Raw genomic sequence first — 22,379 nt, forward strand, 5'->3', positions numbered from 1 at the left:
CTTTAGTCTTTTATAAATGATTCTTTGGTGCAATTTTGTTGGTGCCGATATGACTGTTTTTAATTGTTTTTGTCGAATCACAATTGATATTTAAGCTAAATTGTAAGTAGGTTGGTTTGCAATTTCTTTTTTGCAATATGGGCATCAGGATGGGAAGCAACACCTCATTAGACATGGGTTTTTTGTCTTGAGATTTTAGGTGCACTATTGTCCATTTAGTTTATTTGGTTTCTCACTGGAATTCTCATCTATGATCCTATCAATAGGATACTTCACAATACAGGTGCAGTTGATGGTCAACAATCACAACGGAGGGAAAGACATGGTGAGGGAAAAGGTCATCGACAAGAGGCTAAGCAGAGACATGCACAAGAACATAGGGGCAATACTGAATACATTCATGACCATGGCCATAAGCATGAAGATCTCAGTATATGCATTGTTGCGGGTCAAGACAAAACGGAACTGAAGAAGCCTTTTCTTTCAGAGGTAGAAAGGGATGAACATTTTGATCATTCCACTATGTTGGGGAGACCCTTGGCTGTGGATTGAGAGATGCTGAAGGTAGGAATTTCAAAATACTAGATTCAAATTAGATCATGACTTGGAGGAAAAAACAAAGGTGCTGAAAGACAATCATTCACATTTAAATATAAATTTGCAGGGGGCATATCTTCATGTGCTCGGAGATTTGGTTCAGAGTATTGGGGTCATGATTGGAGGAGCTTAATTATTTGGGTAAAGCTTGGCATGAAAATAATTGATTTGATATGTACATTGTTTTTCTTAGTACTTGTACTGGGGATCATTATAAATATGTTGACAAATATTCTAGAAGTTAAAGATGTTGAAGCACATTCTATAAGTTTTGATGGTGAGTGCACCTCGTGAGATTGATGCTACAAGGTTTGAATAAGGATTGTGTGCAATTTCTGGTGTCTTAACTGTGCATGAACTGCACATTTGGGTCATTACAGTCAGGAAATACTTGCATGCCATGTAAAAATTCAGTCAGATGCAAATGTTGATATGGTTCTTCAAAGGTTAATAGAGTATATTGATAAGGAAGTGAGGTGTATGTTCTCATTTGATCCAATTGATTCATGAATTTTTTGATTGGCTATATCAACACTCTTTGATTACCCTCTATGATATTTCTACATGGAATGAAGGGTAATGGGTTGACTAGAACTTAAGTCTGATCTTAGACCAATATTTTACGAGATTGACACTTTTCGGATGTGCTCCAATCTCCATATCCAAGAGAAACTATAGGGGCTATGGGGCATCTTCTTACTCTGTTAAGCAGGGGTATCTCCATCATCTATCCTCCCTTCCTTTCCACAGGCACTATTGCCTAAGGTAAATTCCTTCTGCTGGATATTAGTGCATAACAAGCTCCTGAGTCCCTATTGCAAATAATTTAAGGAAGCATGGGACAGCTGGCCCCACTCATTGTGTGTTATGCCAGAAAGTAGAAGAAATAGAGCAACATCTCTTTCTCTAATGTGACTTCACAAGGCAAGTTTGGCAGTTCCTTCTACAGGGCATTAGTCATTGATACATTCAGGCCACATCATGCATGTAGTTGTTTAATAAGTGGGTTTACCAATATGATGGATCCTTCCACCAAAAGCCAGTCTTCAAAGTTAATATACCATTAGGTATGCATTATATAGATATGTAAAGTTCAATATGTAAAGTTCCACATCTGATGCAGGTAGATTAGCAATTTTTCTTTGGTTGCACATGTCTAGCATATGAAGTTTTTTAAAACGTGTCATTTAGTGAATTTTTTATTTGATCCATGTTTTCTCTATATTTCTTATTTTATTCATTAATTTCAAACACTTGTAGGTATGTTTTACAAGGTGATGAACAAGAAAAAATAGAACTTCTTGCTAAGGATGGGGACATCTACAACAAGCTTGCACGTTCTTTAGCTCCAGAAATATTTGGACACGAGGATGTAAAAAAAGTCCTTCTTTTGCTTCTTGTTGGTGCCCCAACTAGAAAACGCAAGGATGGAATGAAGGTATAATTATTTTACTGAAGATTTGTTATAGAGAAAATTGATTATCCCGTTGGTGACTGTCTGAGAAAAATTCCTTGTTATTCTTGCTTATCTGGTCTTTGGAGTTTGTCTACAAAGGAAAATTTATATTTATTTCTCACATTTATGTTTTACTTGCAAATAAGAGGTGATTTGCATGTCTATTTGATGGGAGATCCTGGAGTTGCAAAGAGTCAGTTGTTGAAACACATGATTAGTGTGGAACCTCGAGGAGTTTACACCATAGGTCGAGGAAGCAGTGGTGTTGGTCTGATAGCTGTTGTTCAAAGGGATCCGTTCACCCAATGAAATGGTCCTTGAAGGTGGGGCCCTGGTATGTTTATGAGATTTATTCTTTCCAATGTTTAAGTTGTTGGTTTCTTTGGAGTTGGAAATTGTTTTATTTTAGACTGAATGCATTAGAGGTTTCACCAACATATATCTTTCGACACCTTCAGAGCAGTGACAAAAATAATGGATCTTGTATGTGATGAATCATGTGTTATGGACGAGACAAACCGTATTGTTATTCATGAAGTGATGGAGCAACAAATTGTCAACATTGCAAAGGTGGGCATAACAACATCTCTAAATGCATGGATAGTTGTTCTGGTTGCCGCTACTGCTATTATCATTTAGTTTGAAGGTAGATTCATATGAGGTCCTACCATGAATATGAGTTTGTGAATGTCATGAATTCTAGAGATAGATCTCATGGAATTGCATCAACCTAGTGGGATGCATGGAAGGTGTCCTGTATAGAAGAAAAGGATTTTGTTTTATCAATGTTTTTTATAGAAGAGATATGTAATTGGAATGTTGTGCTTATTGGGGGATTCATTCATCTCTTCTTTTTTTGAAACTAAAGCTTTTGTGTGTCCTTTCTTCTGACTTTTCCTTGTTAAATTTGTTATGTGCTCTTTAGTTCTGGATCTTGGATCGAAAGTATGAGGTACATTTTCATTTTTGGAGCTGTAAACCATTAGGATACATTGGAGGATGGAGAAATTTGAAACCTCTTTAAACTCCTATATTGACTTGTACAAAGATCCTAGTGCCCTTAATTTTTCTCCTATTTAGGAACTCGAATTGGTAAAAAAGGATTAATCTATTTTTACCGTGATTTTGTTTCCTTGCTCTTAGATAATTTTTGTTTTACATTACTTGTTTTCAATTAGTAGTTTTTTATTTAAGCTTTAACTATATATAGTGTTCTCAAATTTCTTTTCCTTCTTTTATTTCCATAGCTAATTAACAGTTCCTTATATACTCTTCACTTGAAAGGAGAGTATGGCTCATGTTTTCTTTCTAGTATTTTAGTGTACATTGTATCCTACTTTTGTGATGGAACTTTAATTTTGAGTTTTGTTTTATACTATGTTGTTCATTATCACAAGGGTTGGTATGATCTATGAAGAACACCTACAAAGAATATCAAACTTGGCCATTCATTTTCAAAGTGCCCATAAATACAGGGGATTTATATTAACAAAAGTCATTGTCGCTTGAAATTCCTCCGTAATTATTATGGATGCCGAGTCATGGGCCTCTCACATGACCGTTGCTAAGCGCCATGCTCTCTTGAACATAGGTACTTCAATTTTTCTTTTCTAAATTATGTGAATTTTCTTTAATTTCCCCCTATGCTTCTACATTTTGCAATTTTTTGTAGGAATTCTTACATGAAATGGAAAAATTAAAGGATTTTTGGTTAACAGGAGAAATTAAAGGAATTTTCTACAAGGAATGGAGGATTTTTACTAGCACTGGAGGAACCAAGGGAACTTATACGAGGAGTTGAGAAATTAGAAGAATTTCCTAGAAAGTCTGGAAAATTTTATATTTGGCTTGTAGGTTATGCTAAGTCAACTTTTAAGAAAGAATATCTATAGTACATATTATTTTGAGATATATTCACGAAGTTAGGGAACAAGCCCTGTTCAGCACAACTGATTATTTTGAGATAATTTTTCATGAATTAAGTGAAGAATGTTTGTTGAGTCAATTGATTATTTTAAGATAAAATTTCATGAATTTAAGAAAAAATCTCTGTTCAATAAATATGATTAGTTTGAGATAATTTTTTTTATGTATTTAAGTGAGAACATATGTGAAGTACAATTGATTTTTTTTTTATAATTTTCATGACATTAAGGAATAATCTATTTTGAGTAAAGTTGATTATTTTGAGATAAATTTTCATTATTTTAAGGTAGAATCTCTTTCTCGTTTTGACTTTTTGTGGATGATACTTGATAAAGTCGATATGTATAGTGACCTGGAAATGGCAAGACACGTGTTATACATGCATCAAAAGTGTGAGCCACCAAATTTAGGCTTTACTCCTCTCGAGTCTTCCATCCTTAGGTGATTTGTTGTCACTTGTTCTTTAGAGATTAATGCTCGAATTGTTGTACTCTAATGCTGAGTAGTTTCTAACCTTATGATGGTTAATATTTTCTAGTACTTATATAGCAATAGAAAGAAGGGTATCACCTTTTGTACCTAAAGACCTTACCGAATACATTTCCAGTGCATATTATTCCATGAGACAAGAGGAAGAACAATGTAATGCACCACATTCTTACACCACTGGCAGAACACTTTTAAGAATTTTTCGCTTCTCAATCGTAATTTATTTGTTCCTTTTTAAATTACCTAGTGTTACGTGCGAGTTATAGGAAAAGTGACTTTTCAATTTATCATATTTTCAACACTAGAGTGGAGTTGTGACTAAGCAACAACATTAATCCAAATTTGGCCTTTTAATCTCAGAAACCCATTTATTGACAAAATCTTATGTCTGTTTCTTTTGCATGGATTTATTCCTCACAAGCCCTAAGTCGATTTAGATTCTTAGAAATAATGGCTCAAAGTGATGTAGATGAATCCCTTAGGCTTATGCAATGTCAAAGTTCTCCTTATGTGCTGAAAAAAGAAAGAAAAATGGTCTGGATTCCATATCTTACATCTATTCAATCATAAGGGATGAAGCTTCGAGAATGAATACTATGGATGTACGCTATGCTAATGCCTTGAACTAGATTTCTTGAAAGGTACTCTCCATAGACTATATAGAGCATGATAAATATCATTAGTTGAAATTTCCTAATCAAGGTTTGTTTAAATGCATCTAATTGGGTCTCTTGCATGTATCCTTACACTTAAGATTAACTAAAGGAGTGTTGGGAAGAGTATGCAAGATTGAATGTGTGGCAAATTTATCCCAATATATTTGATATTAATTTTATTGATGCCTAAAATGTCCAACAAGAAAATAATGTATCATATACCTGTAAAGTAAATATCCTCATTGTTTAACTCTTTTAGCAAAGAGAGTTTTGTTTTTTAGATGTCCTTAAATTGATATGAAACTCAAGGATGAGTTTCCTCTTGGAAAACTCACGAGGTTAGACATGTCAAGAATTATATTTTGAACAGTGATTACATGTGGACTTACATGAAAAGGACACTAGGACAACAACCAAGAGTTCTGTTATGAAGTGTCATTATATTGTAGGTTTTAACCCTGTACAGAAATTACCTGCATACGAATTCTAAAACACAGAAAATAAACAATGCGAGGGCATAACACATAAAACACATATACACAGAGATTTTCCCCTGGATCCCAAAACTGGGACTACCAGCTTGATTTTTCATTATGTTCCTTTTAATGTTACAATACATATCTATACATGTTGAAGCATCCAATACCATGGACCAAAAACCATCGCATCCAAAACCATGGACCCAAAACCATCGCGTCCAAAACCATGTGCGAAAAATCATGCACAAAACCATAGGTAGGTTCACCCAACCTAATATAGGGTCCTAAAACAAAATTTTCCTGAGCACTGCCCTGAACCCCATAGAGTGGGGCTACCTGCACCCCTAAAACCCCCTATGACACCCCCCACTACACAATCGGCGCAACGAAGGGGGGGCTTCGCCCCCCTTCTAATCCCCCGGTTAACTGGATTTCTCGAAAGGTACTCTCCATAGACTATTTAGAGCATGATAAATATCATTAGTTGAAATTTCCTAATCAAGGTTTGTTTAAATGCATCTAATTGGGTCTCTTGCATGTATCCTTACACTGAAGATTAACTAAAGGAGTGTTGGGAAGAGTATGCAACATTGAAAGTGTGGCAAATTTATCCCAATATATTTGATATTCATTTTATTGATGCCTAAAATGTCCAACAAGCAAATAATGTATCATATAACTGTAAAGTAAATATCCTCATTGTTCAACTCTTTTAGCAAAGAGAGTTTTGTTTTTTAGATGTCCTTGAATTGATATGAAACTCAAGGATGAGTTTCCTCTTGGAAAACTCACGAGGTTAGACATGTCAAGAATTATATTTTGAATAGTGATTACATGTGGACTTCCATGAATAGGATACTAGGACAACAACCAAGAGTTTTGTTATGAAGTGTCATTATATTGTAGGTTTTAACCCCCTATGGAAATTACCTGCATACGAATTCTAAAACACAAAAAATAAAAATGCGAGAGCATAACACATAAAACACAAATACACAGATATTTTCCCCTGGATCCCAAAACCAGGACTAGCAGCTTGATTTTTCATTATGTTGCTTTCAATGTTACAATACATATTTATACATGCCAAAGCATCCAATACGATGGACTGAGAACAATCGCGTCCGAAACCATGGACTGAAAACCATCACGTCCAAAACCATGTGCGAAAAATCATGCATAAAACCATAGGTAGGTCTGCCCAACCTAATATACGGTCCAAAAACAAAATTTTCCAGGGCGCTACCTCGGACCCCATAGAGCGGGGTTACCTGCACCCCTCAAACTCCCTGTGACCCCCACCCGCTACGCAATCGGCACAACGAAGGGGGGGCTCCTCCCCCCTTCTAACCTTTGGTTAACTAAGTGGGCTAGTAGTGGAAAGAATATAACACAACCCAACATTCTCCCACTTGTTTTCTTTCCACAGGGGACCACAAGAGAGCTTAGTCATTTTTCTAGCCTTGCAACGCCCATTTTTTCTCTACACCAAGAGAACTTCTTAGAGCTCACAGATTTTGTCAATGCATCTGCAGTGTTCTTCAAAGTGTCCACCTTTACCAGCAACACCTTTTTGTCTTCTATCATATCCCTCACAAAGTGATACTGAACATCAATGTGCTTTGTCTTTGAATGATATGCAGGGTTCTTTGCCAAGAAAATTGCACTTTGCCTGTCACAGTCTATCCTTATAGCTCCCTGTACTAACCCCATACTTGAACACAATCTTTGCAACCAAACTACTTCCTTGCTTGCATGAGTGGCTGCCATGTATTCTGCCTCTGTAGTTGATGGTGCCACTACAGACTGTTTCTTACTCATCCAAATGACTGCACCTCAAAATGGGTTAAACACATACCCACTTGCAGATCTTCTCTGATCTAGATCTCCAGCCCAGCCTGCATCAATAAAGCCACAAATATCCAACACTCTATCCAATCCTGGTCTTCCTTGGTAGCAAAAACTAGCCACACAAATATCTGAATACCACATCCTTGGTGACTGTTTTAACCCATATAGAGACTTCTTTAACTTGCATACCATTTCTTTCTTACCTTTCACTGCAAAACCTTCAGGTTGCTTCATGTAGATCTCCTCTTCCAGATCCCCTAAAGAAATGTTGTCTTCACATCCATCATTTTTACCTCAAAATCAAAAGCAGCAGCAACAGATAAAAGTAATCTAATAGAAGCTACCTTGGCAACAGGAGAAAAAATATCACCAAAATCAATTCCTGGCACCTGGGAATAACCTTTTGCTACCAACCGAGCTTTGTATTTGTCCACCTTTCCTTCTGCATTTGTCTTCTTCTTGGACACCCATTTGCTGCCAATGGGTTTCCTTCCAGCCGGCAACTCCACCAGATCCCAAGCCTCATTTTTGTGCAAAGATGCCATTCATCAACCATGGCCTCTTTCCAGAGTTTTCCATCCTCTGAATCTATTGCTTCCTTCACAGTTCCGAGATCATCATCAGTAACAGATAAAGAAAAATTTGAACAAAAAGAAGATGGACTATACCTTTCCGGCTGCCTTCTTTCTTGAACTGATCTTCTCACACCCGGAGTTTGTGGCTCTTCATCTTCTGATTCCTCCTCTCTTGTAGAGTATGATTCTTCCTCCTTAAGCTCAAACTCTATCTTCTCAGGTTCCTTTGGTTGGACTTCATGTTGAATAACATCTTTCACCTCTCTAAACACCACATCTCAGCTGTACACAACCTTCCTTGTTACTGGGTTCCAAAGCTTATAACCCTTTAAACCATCCTTATATCCAATAAAGATGCACTTTTCAGATTTACTATCCAACTTGGTTCTTTTCTCCTTTGGAACATGTACATATGCATCACATCCAAATACCTTCAAATGTGAAAGGGAGGGTTTCTTACCAATCCAAACCTCTTGTGGAGTCTTATCCTCCAACACTGATGAAGGTGATATGTTGACCAGGTAACATGTTATCTCCACCGCCTCTGCCCAGAATTCTTGTCCTATCCTGACACCACTGAGCATGCTTCTTGCCCTTTCCATCAACGTCTTGTTCATTCTTTTTGTAACTCCATTTTGCTGAGGTGTATATGGAGTAGTCTTATGTCGTGCTATACCACACTTCTTATAGAATATTTCAAATTCCTTACTGCAAAACTCTCCACTGTTATTCGTCCTCAGCACCTTTATCTTCTTCTCTGGCTAGTTTTCCACCAGAGCCTTAAATTCTTTAAACCTGTCAAAGACTTCAGATTTATTCTTAAGGAAACATATCCATGTATTCCTTGAGAAGTCATATATAAATGATACATAGTACACAGACTTACCCAGTGATGGAACCTTCACAGGTCCAAACACATCACTGTGCACAAGCTCTAATATCTGTTTCACCCACTTACCACCGGAGGGGAAACTCACCCGATTCTACTTCCCATATACACAATTTTCACAGAAATCAAAATATGGAGAGCTATTACTCATACATTCTACCATAACTTTACCATGAAGTATTGGAAGGCCCTTCTCTCCAATATGTCTAAGCCTTTGATGCCACAACATGGTCTTCTCTCCAGAGACCACTAGATTTTCTTCTCCACTTTCAGGAACCATGGAACTGTTGCACCGATCAACAACAGCGCTACCTTGCAGCTTGTACAGAGTTCCAATCCGAACTCCCTGCATCAATACCATTGCTCCCCGAACCATCTTACATGTATCCTTCTCGAACACTGTTTTTACACCTACATCATGTAGCTTGCTTATAGAAATCAGATTTCTGGCCAATGCAGGAATATGTAGAACACCCAGAAGTGTTTTAATCCTTCCACCTTGCAACTTCAACTTTACTTTTCCGCGACCAACGATTCTAGCCTTCTTATCATCCCCTAAGAAGACATGACCACCATCGTATTTCTCATACTCGCAGAACCACCCTCTATGGGGAGTGAAGTGAAAGGATGCACCTAAGTCAATCAACCATGCCTCATGATCTGCATGTGTACTTGAAGAAGCCAAGTACACACCCCCACCTTCATCGGAGGTGGTTTTTGCCTCTGCAGAAGGATCATCATCAGATCCCTTTCCTTTGTCAGGAGATTTAGATTTACAGTCCCTTTTGTAGTGCCCTTCCTTTCCACATTTCCAGCAAACCACCTTTAAAGGTTTTCTTGGAGATTTAGATCTTCCACTCGATGACTTATTTTTGTTTCTGTTCTAGGACCATCCTCATACAGACAAGGCATCACCATTTTGGCTCTCCATATTTTTTCGTCTCATCTCCTCCGTCAGCAAGGATGAGACTATTTCATCAAACTGCAAGGCAGTTGCATTGCTACCTATTGCAATAACCAAACTATCCCATGAATCTGGTAGAGAACACAACAAACTGATGCACTTATCTTCATCTGAAATTTTAATATCAACAGATAATAATTGACTTACCACAATATTAAATGCATTCAGATGCTCTATCACCGAGTCTCCATCTTTCATCCTCAGGTTATACAACATTTTTCCGTAGGAACAGTTTATTCACCAGAGACTTAGATTGGTACAAAGTCCCCAACGTGTCCCACAAAGCCTTAGGCGTAGCTTCCCTTGATACATTCAACAATACTGAATCTGAGACACACAATCGTATTTTTCTCTTTGCCTTCTGATCTAACTTCTTCCATTCTTCATCGAACACTCCCATTGATTTAGTCCCTGGATCTATCGCGATCCATTGATCTTTATCCACCAACAAATCCTCCATCTTGAGTTTCCACAACTCAAAACTCTGACCATTGAATTTCTTGATCTCTATCTTTCCACTGCTCGCCATCTTCTTTTACCACTAGAATTGATCTCACAGATCTCCCACTGAACAGGGTCTACCACAGGCCCGAGTGAAGCCCCTTGGAAACAAAGGTGTCCCCTTGAAGCCAAAATAGCTCTGATACCAAATGTAGGTTTTAACCCCGTACAGAAATTACCTGCATACAAATTCTAAAATACAGAAAATAAACAATGCGAGAGAATAACACATAAAACACATATACACAGAGATTTTCCCCTGGATCCCAAAACTGGGACTACCAGCTTGATTTTTCATTATGTTCCTTTCAATGCTACAATACATATTTATACATGCCGAAGCATCCAATACCATGGACCGAAAACCATTGCGTCCAAAACCATGGAACGAAAACCATCGCGTCTAAAACCATGTGCAAAAAATCATGCACAAAACCATAGGTAGGTCCACCCAACCTAATAGAGGGTCCAAAAACAAAATTTTATGGGGTGCTGCCCTAAACCCCATAGAGTGGGTCTACCTGCACCCCTCAAAACCCCTGTGAACCTCCCCCGCTACACAATCGGCTCAACGAAGGGGGGCTCCGCCCCGCTTCTGACCCCTCGGTTAACTGGATTTCTCGAAAGGTACTCTCGAGAGACTATTTAGAGCATGATAAATATCATTAGTTGAAAAATTTCCTAATCAAGGTTTGTTTAAATGCATCTAATTGGGTCTCTTGCATGTATCCTTACACTTAAGATTAACTAAAGGAGTGCTGGGAAGAGTATGCAAGATTGAACGTGTGGAAAATTTATACCAATATATTTGATATTAATTTTATTGATGCCTAAAATGTCCAACAAGAGAATAATGTATCATATACCTGTAAATTAAATATCCTCATTGTTCAACTCTTTTAGCAAAGAGAGTTTTATTTTTTAGATGTCCTTGAATTGATATGAAACTCAAGGATGAGTTTCCTCTTGGAAAACTCACGAGGTTAGACATGTCAAGAATTATATTTTGAACAGTGATTACATGTGGACTTCCATGAACAGGACACTGGGACAACAACCAAGAGTTCTGTTATGAAGTGTCATTATATGTACTTATGTAAAAAATATGTGTTTCCAGATAAACTCTATATGGTTTCTATTGTACACAATTTCCTGTCTTTCTTACTTTTAAGCTTAAACTTCAACTATTTCTTAAGCCTCAAGAGTTGTTGTAATCTTATTTACATTTCCTGTCATATAAATGACAAAAATGAATTATTATTTTACAATGAAGATAATCCAAATTTATGGACACTTGTTTGACTCTTTTTAGAGCGAAATAACCATGGAAAGATTAACATAATAAATGGAGTAACCTGATGCAAACAAAATTGTCCTCAACTATTGGATTTTTGTCATTGTACTGTACAATTGGATTTTCTCCTGATGCATTATGTCATTGGATTGGGCCTCTTTCTCATTGTTATTTTTGTCCTCGAACATTGGTTTTTTCAATATGTTGGAGAACTTTATGGGAGTGAAATTTCTAGTTTTTCCAATTTATTTTCACCAAAATCTATGTTCTAAGAAAGCACAAAAAGACAAAGTTGGCAATTTATTATTATGTGGAAAATTATTGGATGATCATATTACTAAAAATTTTCACTAAATTTTGGAAATGAAACAAATTAATTGTATGAAAACTTTGCAGGTAAAATTTACACAAGGGACAATTAAAGGCTAGAATTCAAGATTAATATTGGAGAAGAAACATGGAGGATAGATATCATCCTTACAGTCATGGAGAATAAGTTAAAGGTTTGAATATCAGTGTAGGAAATGAGGAGATAGAATCTAATGAGTACAAATAAAGTATTGAATCATTATAATTGGTAGAAATGATGAGGAGCTTGAAGTTGGAGGTGTGAGCTATAACATTGATAACACAAGAATGCTAAGGACTCAAGAGAAGAAAAATCATTTGAACACATAACTAATATAAAACTTAAATCAGTTTTAGAGGAAAATGAAGAATGATTCACTAATATAAATTTTAAATCAATTAGAGGAAAATGAAGAATGGATCAGGTTTGTGGCAAGAGGGGGTTTTAGCCCCTGAGGTGCAGTGCTGCTATTTTTAGTGGAAATGTCCTTTGTTTCAACTTTGACGGCCACATATCCTCTTGCTCCGCTTTGGCCATAAGCCAGACTTCAAAATATTACTCTCACATCTATAAATACATTGGATCCTGATCCAAATGGGTCCAAATATGCTCTTTAAGTCTTCAAAAGCCAGTAAAATCATGCCAAAGATCAAAACCAGCGCAGGAGAAGAACCCTTAGAATGGCATAAAAGCATTACCGGGAGACAAAAACACATAAAAACAATGAAAAACCAAGTATCGGAGGCATAAACAGTGAAATGCACATTAGCCGTCAGATTTGGCTGATCAACGGTCCAAATCTGATCGGCAGGTCGCAATCGACAGATTGGGGGCAGATTGTATGGAACTTGCAATGGAGATTGGGGATGCAACGTGGACCGTCAATCAAGCGCGCAGATCGATGGCCCACGTCGCATTGCAGGATCGCTATCGAAGAACACAACAGAGCGCTCACCATTGGCCCAGGGCATGAGTGATATGCGATTGCGATCAATCGCATCGGCGGATCGCAATCGGGGAAACATTATGGAGCAGGGCCTTTATACATGTATATGTGCGATGCGATTAACCGGACCCAACAGTTATATACATAGTATTGTATAAAATTTGAAATCCACCGAAATGCATTTTCCTATTTATTTTGCGTATTTTCGTTCTTTAACGAAATACAAAGGGGCAGCACCGATGCAATAAAACCCAAACTCGAAGGGGTTCATAAATGAAAATATATAATATTTCAGGTCCGCTAAAGCCAATTTTTCATGATTTTTAGTGTTTTTAACATATTTCAAAATACAAAGGGAAGCTTGGAAACAAGGTCGAAGCGACCTGCGATAGCGATTGAGGGTGGACCCGATAGAGGAATAGACAGTGTTTAAGGACTTGTGAAGTCTGAAATAAACAGAGCTTGGCGGGATTTCACAATGTTGCAACGTTTTTCTATGTAAAATAGAAAACAGTCATTGTTAGCATTTGAAAGGATTTCAAAAGGCCCACAGACCCATTCCATCACATAACAGAGGACGGGAGACAGAGACTGAGAGACAAAAGGCCGGAAGGGGAAAGGCAACAGTGCAACACAGCCAAAACCAATAGAAGTGATCATGGAGCATCGCTAGTGCGAGTGAGCTCCCTAACAACGTAGCAAACTACCAGAATGCAGTTACTCTGCTGTTAGAAGAAGAAACCTCCGAGCCCATGCGTGCCTAGTCAGGGCATCAAGTCGTTAAAGACAGAGGGGATAGATTAAGACCTCTCAAGCCTTAGAAGGCCCGAGAGCATTGTAAAAGGCCTATAAATATTTGAAAGTTCAGAGTAACAAAGGTCCAACTTTCGGAGACTGTGGAGACTCTACTCCTCTAGCTTCTCATCTTCATTCCAGCAATATAAGCTTCTTTCGCTGTTACATGTTTAATTCCCACTTTCTCTTCTGTTCTATGCTTGCACTCGAATAGGTTATTCATGTTTTATTCTGTGTCTAATGCCATATAACTGTCATCTTATCTCTGCATTGATAAATTAGATTTGCAAGCTTCATTTGCTTTTTGTAGCTAGCCATTCATATGTGTTTATGTATGCATTTGCTGGTACAATCAATATTCTCCATTTATCCATTGAATCTATAAACTACTGAGCATTAGTGGTCTAAAGCCTTGTAAAGCTGAGGTGTTCATGCATGTATTGAGTGCAAAAAGTGTTGAAACAGTCATCTGACTTGATCCAAACCATCATCCATTCCAATAGTTCAGAGAACAATATTGAAGATTTATATGTTACCAGGCATCTCTGAGTTACAACCTAGGAGAGCTGCCTGGAGTGATAACATAATTGGTGCCATTGCTGGGGAGAGGAGACTGAAGCTCAGCTTCCCTGGGAGATGACACAGATCCAACTTTGATGATAGACAAAGTTTGGGCACTTCTTTGGTTGTAATCATCTATTTGGCGACTCTACTGGAGGACGAACCTCTTGGTGACTCCACTTGATAGTTATGACTCAGTTTGTGAGGCATACTCGGAGAAATCCTCAGAAGCCACAAGCTGACCCAGTATCTGACCCTGAAAAATCATCAAAGAAAGAAAGGCATTGTAGAAAGGAGCATCAGGTTCAGGTAGCTCTAAGCAATATTCTATATCTCTTCAAGAAAATCCTGTAATAGAACAAATACGTATTGAGAGTATAACATCTAATACTAACAGTGAAGAAAAAATATCAGAGATTCATAGAGCTCCTTATTCTTTAGTTTCTCCTTTTGTTGCAAGCCCAAAGGAAACCTCTCCTCCTATCCCTCATACCGCTTTAGTCTTATCAGTCACTCCTCAACCCCCTGTCATTCAGACTTCCAGTACCCTTATAGCCACCACAGTTATGGCAGGTCCACAAGCACCTACCAAAATGGAAAGAATCATAGCTGCTAGGTATGGGACTCTAGTACTGCCCAGTCCTTTGAATTCCATGACTACTAGAGAATATCAGAAGTATAGGCCTAAGTTCACTGGGACTGAAGGCGTTACAGCTGAAGAACATCTTGAATCATTTAATAGCTATGCTGATAACTTGGACATTAGTGAAGATGATGTGTGGATGAGAGTCTTTCTCCAAAGCCTAGATGGAGAGGCTAGAAAATGGTTCAGAGAATTGACCCCAAGGTCTATAGTAGATATTGAGGCTTTAGATGATGCATTCCTAAAGCATTGTGGGGATAAGAAGGATCTACTCTACTACCACACCGAGTTTGGGAACTTAAAGAGGGAAAATGGTGAGTTGTTGTCTGATTTTAATAAGAGGTTTAACCGCATGTACAACAAAATACCAGCTGAAGTAAAACCCACCACTACCTCTACTAAACTCACCTATGCCAGTGCTTTTGATTTTGACTTCTATCTACTATTGAGGGACAGGCGATGTGCTACTTTGGCTGATATGCAGGATGCAGCCTTGGAAGTAGAATCAAACATCATGGCTGCAAAGAAGCTCAAGGGAAATGTTGATAGAAGGAGACAGAGGGGCGAATCTTCATCATCTTTAGATCCCAAGATAGATAAAATGACCAAGATGATAGAGTCATTAGCCTCTGAAATCTCCAAATTAAAGGTTGAGCAGCACCCTGGGAAAGGAAGAGTTCCTAATACCTTTGCTCCTAGAATTCCAAATCCGTATAGAAGAGCCAATGAGTAGTTGCAGATTTTGCAAAGAAGTAAAGATGCCAATGAAGACCAAAGGGTGAAGACCCCTTTCCAGAATGTAGTCATGGAAGAAGAGCAGTTTGAAGAAGATGATGAGATCCATTGTCTGGAAGACAAAGGCAGTGCCTCCTTTTTGACCTCAGCTGCCTATGAAAAGTCATTATTCAATGACTAGATCAACCAAGAATGGGATGGTGAAGCTGTTCTGCAAACTGAAGATTGGCACAGATATGATTTGAGGTCGAAGATCAATAATGCCAAGGAAAGTCCTGTTCAAAGAGCTGTTTTCCCTGCAGTACAACAAGCTAATAAGAAGAAGCGACCAACAGTTGATCCCATCATCCTCTAAGCTCCAGCTCACGAGGTAAGAGGCCTTGACAAGTCTCCTTCTCCTTTTAGTTTTCAATCATAAATTCAGAAGCTAAGAATACCTATACCTCTGATTGAACTAGTGAAGAATGAGTCCTTCAAAAGATCCATCCTCAAGGCCCTTTGTAGAAATTTTGAATAATATGACACTTATTCACAGAGATTATCCTGATTATACACTATTGTGGAATACATGCATAATACATAACCTCCTCTACGTTGATCATCAATTTTGAAGCATTAAAAACAATGAAACATCAATCGCATGCGAACATTAACACAATATGTAACCCGGGGAAAGCACATAGCTGAAAACCCCACACTATATGTATATTATAATGATTGAGAACATGTAACAATACATAGTACAATACTCCTCACAAGTACTCAGTACTATCTCCACCTGTTACACACAAACTAGCTCAGATCTGAATCAATCACAGGTTCAAATTTCCTCTACTGCTTGCCTGCCTCCACCGCGCAATCTTGCATGAGAATGGATGAGTATGGCTGATCCAAACTCGTATTTTCGTTGGCTGAACCACGCAATCCTCATTGGCAATACTCAATCCATTGATTGTGCAAATCTCATGCACAACTATAGTCACAATTGATAGCAATCTCAACCTCTAACACCTGTCTCCACTGAACTGTCCATGCACTGAGTTAAATGATGTATTCTTCAGTTGCTTTATGGGTTAATAATTAGTGAATTAATTAATAATTAATTCACATCACTCATCACTAGTGTATTCTGCATTTAAACTAAATACAACTAGTTCAACTAAGTCAAATTGAACACAACTCCATCAACTCCACAATCAACTCCACCAAACTTAACCACATGAGTTCTAACTGATGTCCTGCATGCAATACCTCAACTGACCCACAAGAAAAGCGCATTTCCTTCTGACAGTTGCATGTGCCACATCCGTAGCTCGAACTGAAGTGCTCTAAGAGGATAAGATAATGTTTATAGTCCAAATATTGTTAAGAGCTAATAATATTCGAGTGTTATATTTTTAGCCTAGCAGTCTAAAAATAGACTCCACCCATATGTCTAAAAATAGAAGTCCATCTATTTTTACCAACATGACCAATCATCCACAAATAGCATCCTGCAACTCATAGACCATGATCCATATGTCTAAAAATAGACTTTGCGCCAAAAATAGCCTGCGGGCCCACTTAGTGAAGGCGACTCCTTTCCACTAAGCTCCATCATCTTGTTGCATTTTCAACACTCCCTCTCAACAAGATATGGATTATCTGCAACCCCTATCGTGCAACTCTGGAATGTTCTGCATGCAACACATTTGCCCTGTCCACTTGCTCCAACAAAACTTGGAACAAAAACACTCCCAACTGACCACTTTGTTGGGCTAGGAACATACTCTGATGTTGAAGCTCTACCTGCTGCTGACAAGTGCTCCCTCTTTGACATCTACGCTACTGCAACATCTCCATGCATCTTGCACCATTGCACACTTCTTTGTGCTACCTAGCACTATGAAAAACACTTGTACCTCTCGCATTGCTGCAGCCTGCTAGCTATGCGCTGTCCTGGGATTCCCTACACTATTTCTCTCTCTGCTGCTCCATCCGCATCTGTCTCTACCCAATCAGTCAGTTCCTGCTACTACACATCAGGGCTCCCGTAGCAAGGTCTCATCCAAGAGGTTGGGTACCTCAAGGATCCTGCCCCTCCTCCTTGAGACAATCAATCCACATCACCCCACCTCCTACCTGGAGGTATGGCTGCATGCGATCCCTCAGCCCACCTGGCTCGAAGTTTCCCCCTACTGGAGGTCTCTACATGAGTAGATGTCTCTACTCGATCTCCTCTCAGCTTCCCTTGTTGTGGCTGCTCCACAACCTCCTGAAGTTGTTGCACCAATCGTGGCTCTTCCACAATCGTCTGAAACTTCTTCTGGCTCTGCATGTTGAGAGGTAATATATGCTCCCTCTCAACCACCAAGTCTCCATCAGTTGCCTCGCTGCTCAAGGCTTTTCATGCATATTGAACCTCAAGAGCATACAGGTTCTTGACCCGTAAACCAATCTGCTTCACCTGTCTAGTGATGATGTGTCCAAGGAAAACCTTTCCCTTACTGAAGACTACATCATATCCTCTGTCTTCCAGCTTCGCGATCGACACCAAGTTTCTCTTTAGTCCTGGTACATACTCGGTCAAGGTAAGGCGAGCTCCATGCTCCCTCTGAAAAATAACCGTGCCTACACCTGAGACATTATACTTCTCATCATTACCCATCGCTATGAGTATCTGGAGATCTTTCTCCTCCAAGTACTGAACAAACTCTTGTCACTGGTCATGTGGAAAGAAGCTCCACTGTCAAGAAACCAACCACTTCCCACCATGGATGAAACCATGCATGTGAAGAGTGTGAAATCCAACTCAAATTGTGAAGCAAGTGCCTCACCTTCAGATCCTTCCCCGGATCCCTTCTTGGATTTCTTCTTTGGGCAATTAGTAGCATAATGGCCCAACTCATGACAACGAAAGCATCTCACCTTCGACTTGTCAACCTTCTTCCCATTATTGGAAGAACTGGATTCGGAAAGAGAACCCTTCTCCTTCCCCTTCTTCACCTTACTCGCTAAGGCACAGTTCTCCTCATCATGCATGGATGAAGAACTGTCTCTGGTGCTCCGTCTGATCTCCTCTTGCACAAGATCCGACCAAAGTCTCTCCCATCCCGAAAATTTCTCCCGACCATTGACAGAGTCCTGATAGGAAGGCCAACTCTTCGGAATTCCAAGGAGAGCCAAGCTCACCAAGTCCTCATCATCGACAGTCACCCCCACACTTCCCAGCTCATCCTGGCATTGGGTGAACTTCGTGAGATACCTGGGCATACTATCTCCATTCTCACACTTAATGTTTCTGAGTTTATCCTTGAGCGCCAACTTCCTCTGGTCGCTCTTGCTTTGGAATAGATCTGTCAATTCTTTCCACATCAATTATGGAGAAGCCTTTCCATGCAGGTTGGATACAATGTGATCCTTCACGCCATCCAACAGAATCCTTCAACACTTTGCTATCTTCTTTTGCCAAGCCTCAACGTGAGCAATATCAGTAGGCTTTGGGACCTCAGCCTCTATGAAATCCTTCAACCCATTGTCATCTAACACCACCTCCATCCTGTCTTTCCATGCAATATAATTTGATCTGCCTTCAAGAGCATACTCCAATCGCAATCCGTTGAAAGACATTTCAACTTTGACACCAAGAAAACACTGCTGCAAATTCGAATTCCACCAGCTCAAAACTCAACCTCTTCTAATCTAAAATTCGTGAGAACAAATTATTTCTCGTATAGAGATTGACTGTATGGGCTTTTACCGGATATCTCACCTTCCAAAAGAAGGATGAATCCAGAGGCTACCTGGCCCGATTACAAACTCTGCCTGAAGAAATAAAATGTAACCAATTTCTGAATAATAGATCTGATGATCAACTCTGCTCCGATACCATGTAGAAATTTTGAATAATATGACACCGATTCATAGAGATTATCCTGATTATACACTATTGCGGAATACATGCATAATACATAACCTCCTCTACGTTGATCATCAATTTTGTAGCATTAAAAACAATGAAACATCAATCGCATGCGCACATTAACACAGTATGTAACCCGGGGAAAGAATATAGCTGAAAACCCCACACTATCTGTATATTATAATGATTGAGAACATGTAACAATACATAGTACAATACTCCTCACAAGTACTCAGTACTGTCTCCACCTGTTACACACAAACTAGCTTAGATCTGAATCAATCATAGGTTCAAATCTCCTTCGTTGCTTACCTGCCTCCACTGCGCAATCCTGCATGAGAATGGATGAGTATGGCTGATCCAAAATCGTATTTCCCTTGGCTGAACCATGCAATCCTCATTGGCAATACTCAATCCATTGATTGTGGAAATCTCATGCACAACTATAGTCACAACTGATAGCAATCTCAACCTCTAACACATGTCTCCACTGAACTGTCCATGCACTGAGTTAACTGATGTATTCTTCAGTTGCTTTATGAGTTAATAATTAGTGAATTAATTAATAATTAATTCACATCACTCATCACTAGTGTATTCTGCAGTTAGACTAAATACAACTAGTTCAACTAAGTCAAACTGAACACAACTCCATCAACTCCACAATCAACTCCACCAAACTCAACCACATGAGTTCTAACTGATGTCCTGCATGCAATAGCTCAACTGACCCACAAGAAAAGCATATTTCCTTCTGATAGCTGCATGTGCCACACCCATAGCTCGAACTGAAGTGCTCCAAGAGGATAAGATAATGTTTATAGTCCAAATATTATTAAGAGCTAATAATATTCGACTGTTCTATTTTTAGCCTTGCAGTCTAAAAATAGACTCCGCCCATATGTCTAAAAATAGAAGTGCATCTATTTTTACCAACATGACCAATCATCCACAAATAGCATCCTGCAACTCATAGACCATGATCCATATGTCTAAAAATAGACTTTGCGCCAAAAATAGCTTGCGGGCCCACTTAGTGAAGGTGACTCATTTCCACTAAGCTCCATCATCTTGTTGCATTTTCAACACCCTTGAGCCTAAATCCATCCAAGCCTCCACTGACTATGTAAATCTGCAAGATGAAAAACCAGCTATTGTTCTCAGCCTAATGATTGAAGACTATGATGACAACTCACCATCATTATATGTCTCTCTGACTATTCATGACAAAATCATTCACAACTGCCTTTTGGACACTGGAGCCAGCCATAATCTAATGCCCAAGGTTGTCATGGATGAATTGGGTCTTGACATTACCAAGCCTTATCATGACCTGTTTTCTTTTGACTCTAGAAAAGTGAAATGTTTGGGATTAATCAAAGACCTAGCCATCACCTTGTCTCAGCTGCCCATGAAAAGCATGATGATGGATATTGTGGTAGCAGATGTACCCCCCAAGTTTGGCATGTTGCTCTCCAGAGGTTGGATCAAGAGATTAGGTGGAACATTGCAAAATGATCTATCCTATGCTACTGTCCCAGTTTTTGGAGGTGAGAATAGGAGATTATACAGAGAAGCTCAGTTGGCTTATGTCATCAGTGATGAAAGGAATCCCACTAATCATCCTATTTATGCTGTCGACACTGATTTTGGAGCTTGTATTCTTCAGATTGAAGAATCCTAGTTGGCCTCCACGCAGCTTAAGAAACCAGTTTTCCAGATCACAAAGGAAGAAGGCCCACAAATTTAGGGCATATTCTTTGATGGAGCTTGATCTAAGGAAGCTGCAGGGGTAGGTGTAGTCCTTGTGTCCCCCACACAAGAATGCATTCATTTATCTTTCAAATTAACTTTTCAGGTCACAAATAACATAGCAGGGTATGAAGCCTTGATATTGGGCTTAAACACTGCTAAAGAAATGGGCATCAAAGGTCTGAAAGTGTTTGGAGACACAGACCTTATCATTCAACAGGTCAACAAAACTTTCAAAGCAAAGCATCCAAGGCTGAAAGCATAGAGAGATGAGGTATGGAAACTCAAGGACGCTTTTAATATTTTCATCATTTCTTACATCCCGAGAATGAAGAACCAACGTGATGATTCCCTTATTGTGTCTGCTAGCACGTTTATTCCTCCTTTGCCTCCTAAATTGACTTATGAAGTTCAAGTGAAATATAGACCATCTCTGCCTGACAATGTCAAATACTGGAAAGTTTTTGAAGATGATGATGAAATTAATAGGTTTTTACAAGTCGTTGATGAATTTTCTGAAATGCACATCGACCAAGAAAATGAAACCATGGAAGAATGCAACCAGTCCAAGCTAAAGGATGAGATTGGTTGCGAAAGCATTGTCCAGTTGCCTAGTAACCATATACCCAAAGGATTGGTGCCCCTATAGAAGCTGTTTGATCATAATGATGTACCTTATAAGCCTGCCAAAAAATAAAATGAGTTTGCTATTCATAAACATAATGTAGGGAGTCCAGCCCATCCAAAATACATAAATCTGTCCACTCACTTGTCTTCTGCCCAGAGTTCCGAGTATTGCACCCTGATGAAACAATTTGCTGATATTTTTGCTTGGGAATACAGTGATCTTAAGACCTATGACACCAACATCATTCAACATAAGATTCCGGTAGAGAAGAACACCATCCCTTTTAAGCAGAAATTAAGACCTATCAGCCCTCTCTTATTGCCTTTAATTGAGAAGGAAATCAAGAAACTGTTGGATGCCAAGATCATAGTTCCCCTGAGGTATTCAAAGTG

General features: G+C 38.9%; 1 pseudogene; it reads left to right on the forward strand.

The window, feature by feature from the left end:
• The first annotated feature begins 322 nt into the window (after nt 1-322).
• Nucleotides 323-12,999, forward strand: LOC149143633 (DNA replication licensing factor MCM7-like; annotated as a pseudogene).
• Nucleotides 13,000-22,379: the final 9,380 nt, after the last annotated feature.

The sequence above is a fragment of the Pinus tabuliformis genome, chromosome X (assembly GCF_031772625.1).
Source record: "Pinus tabuliformis cultivar Carrire ecotype Pingquan chromosome X, CPIR1, whole genome shotgun sequence".
In the NCBI taxonomy this organism is placed as follows: domain Eukaryota; kingdom Viridiplantae; phylum Streptophyta; class Pinopsida; order Pinales; family Pinaceae; genus Pinus; species Pinus tabuliformis.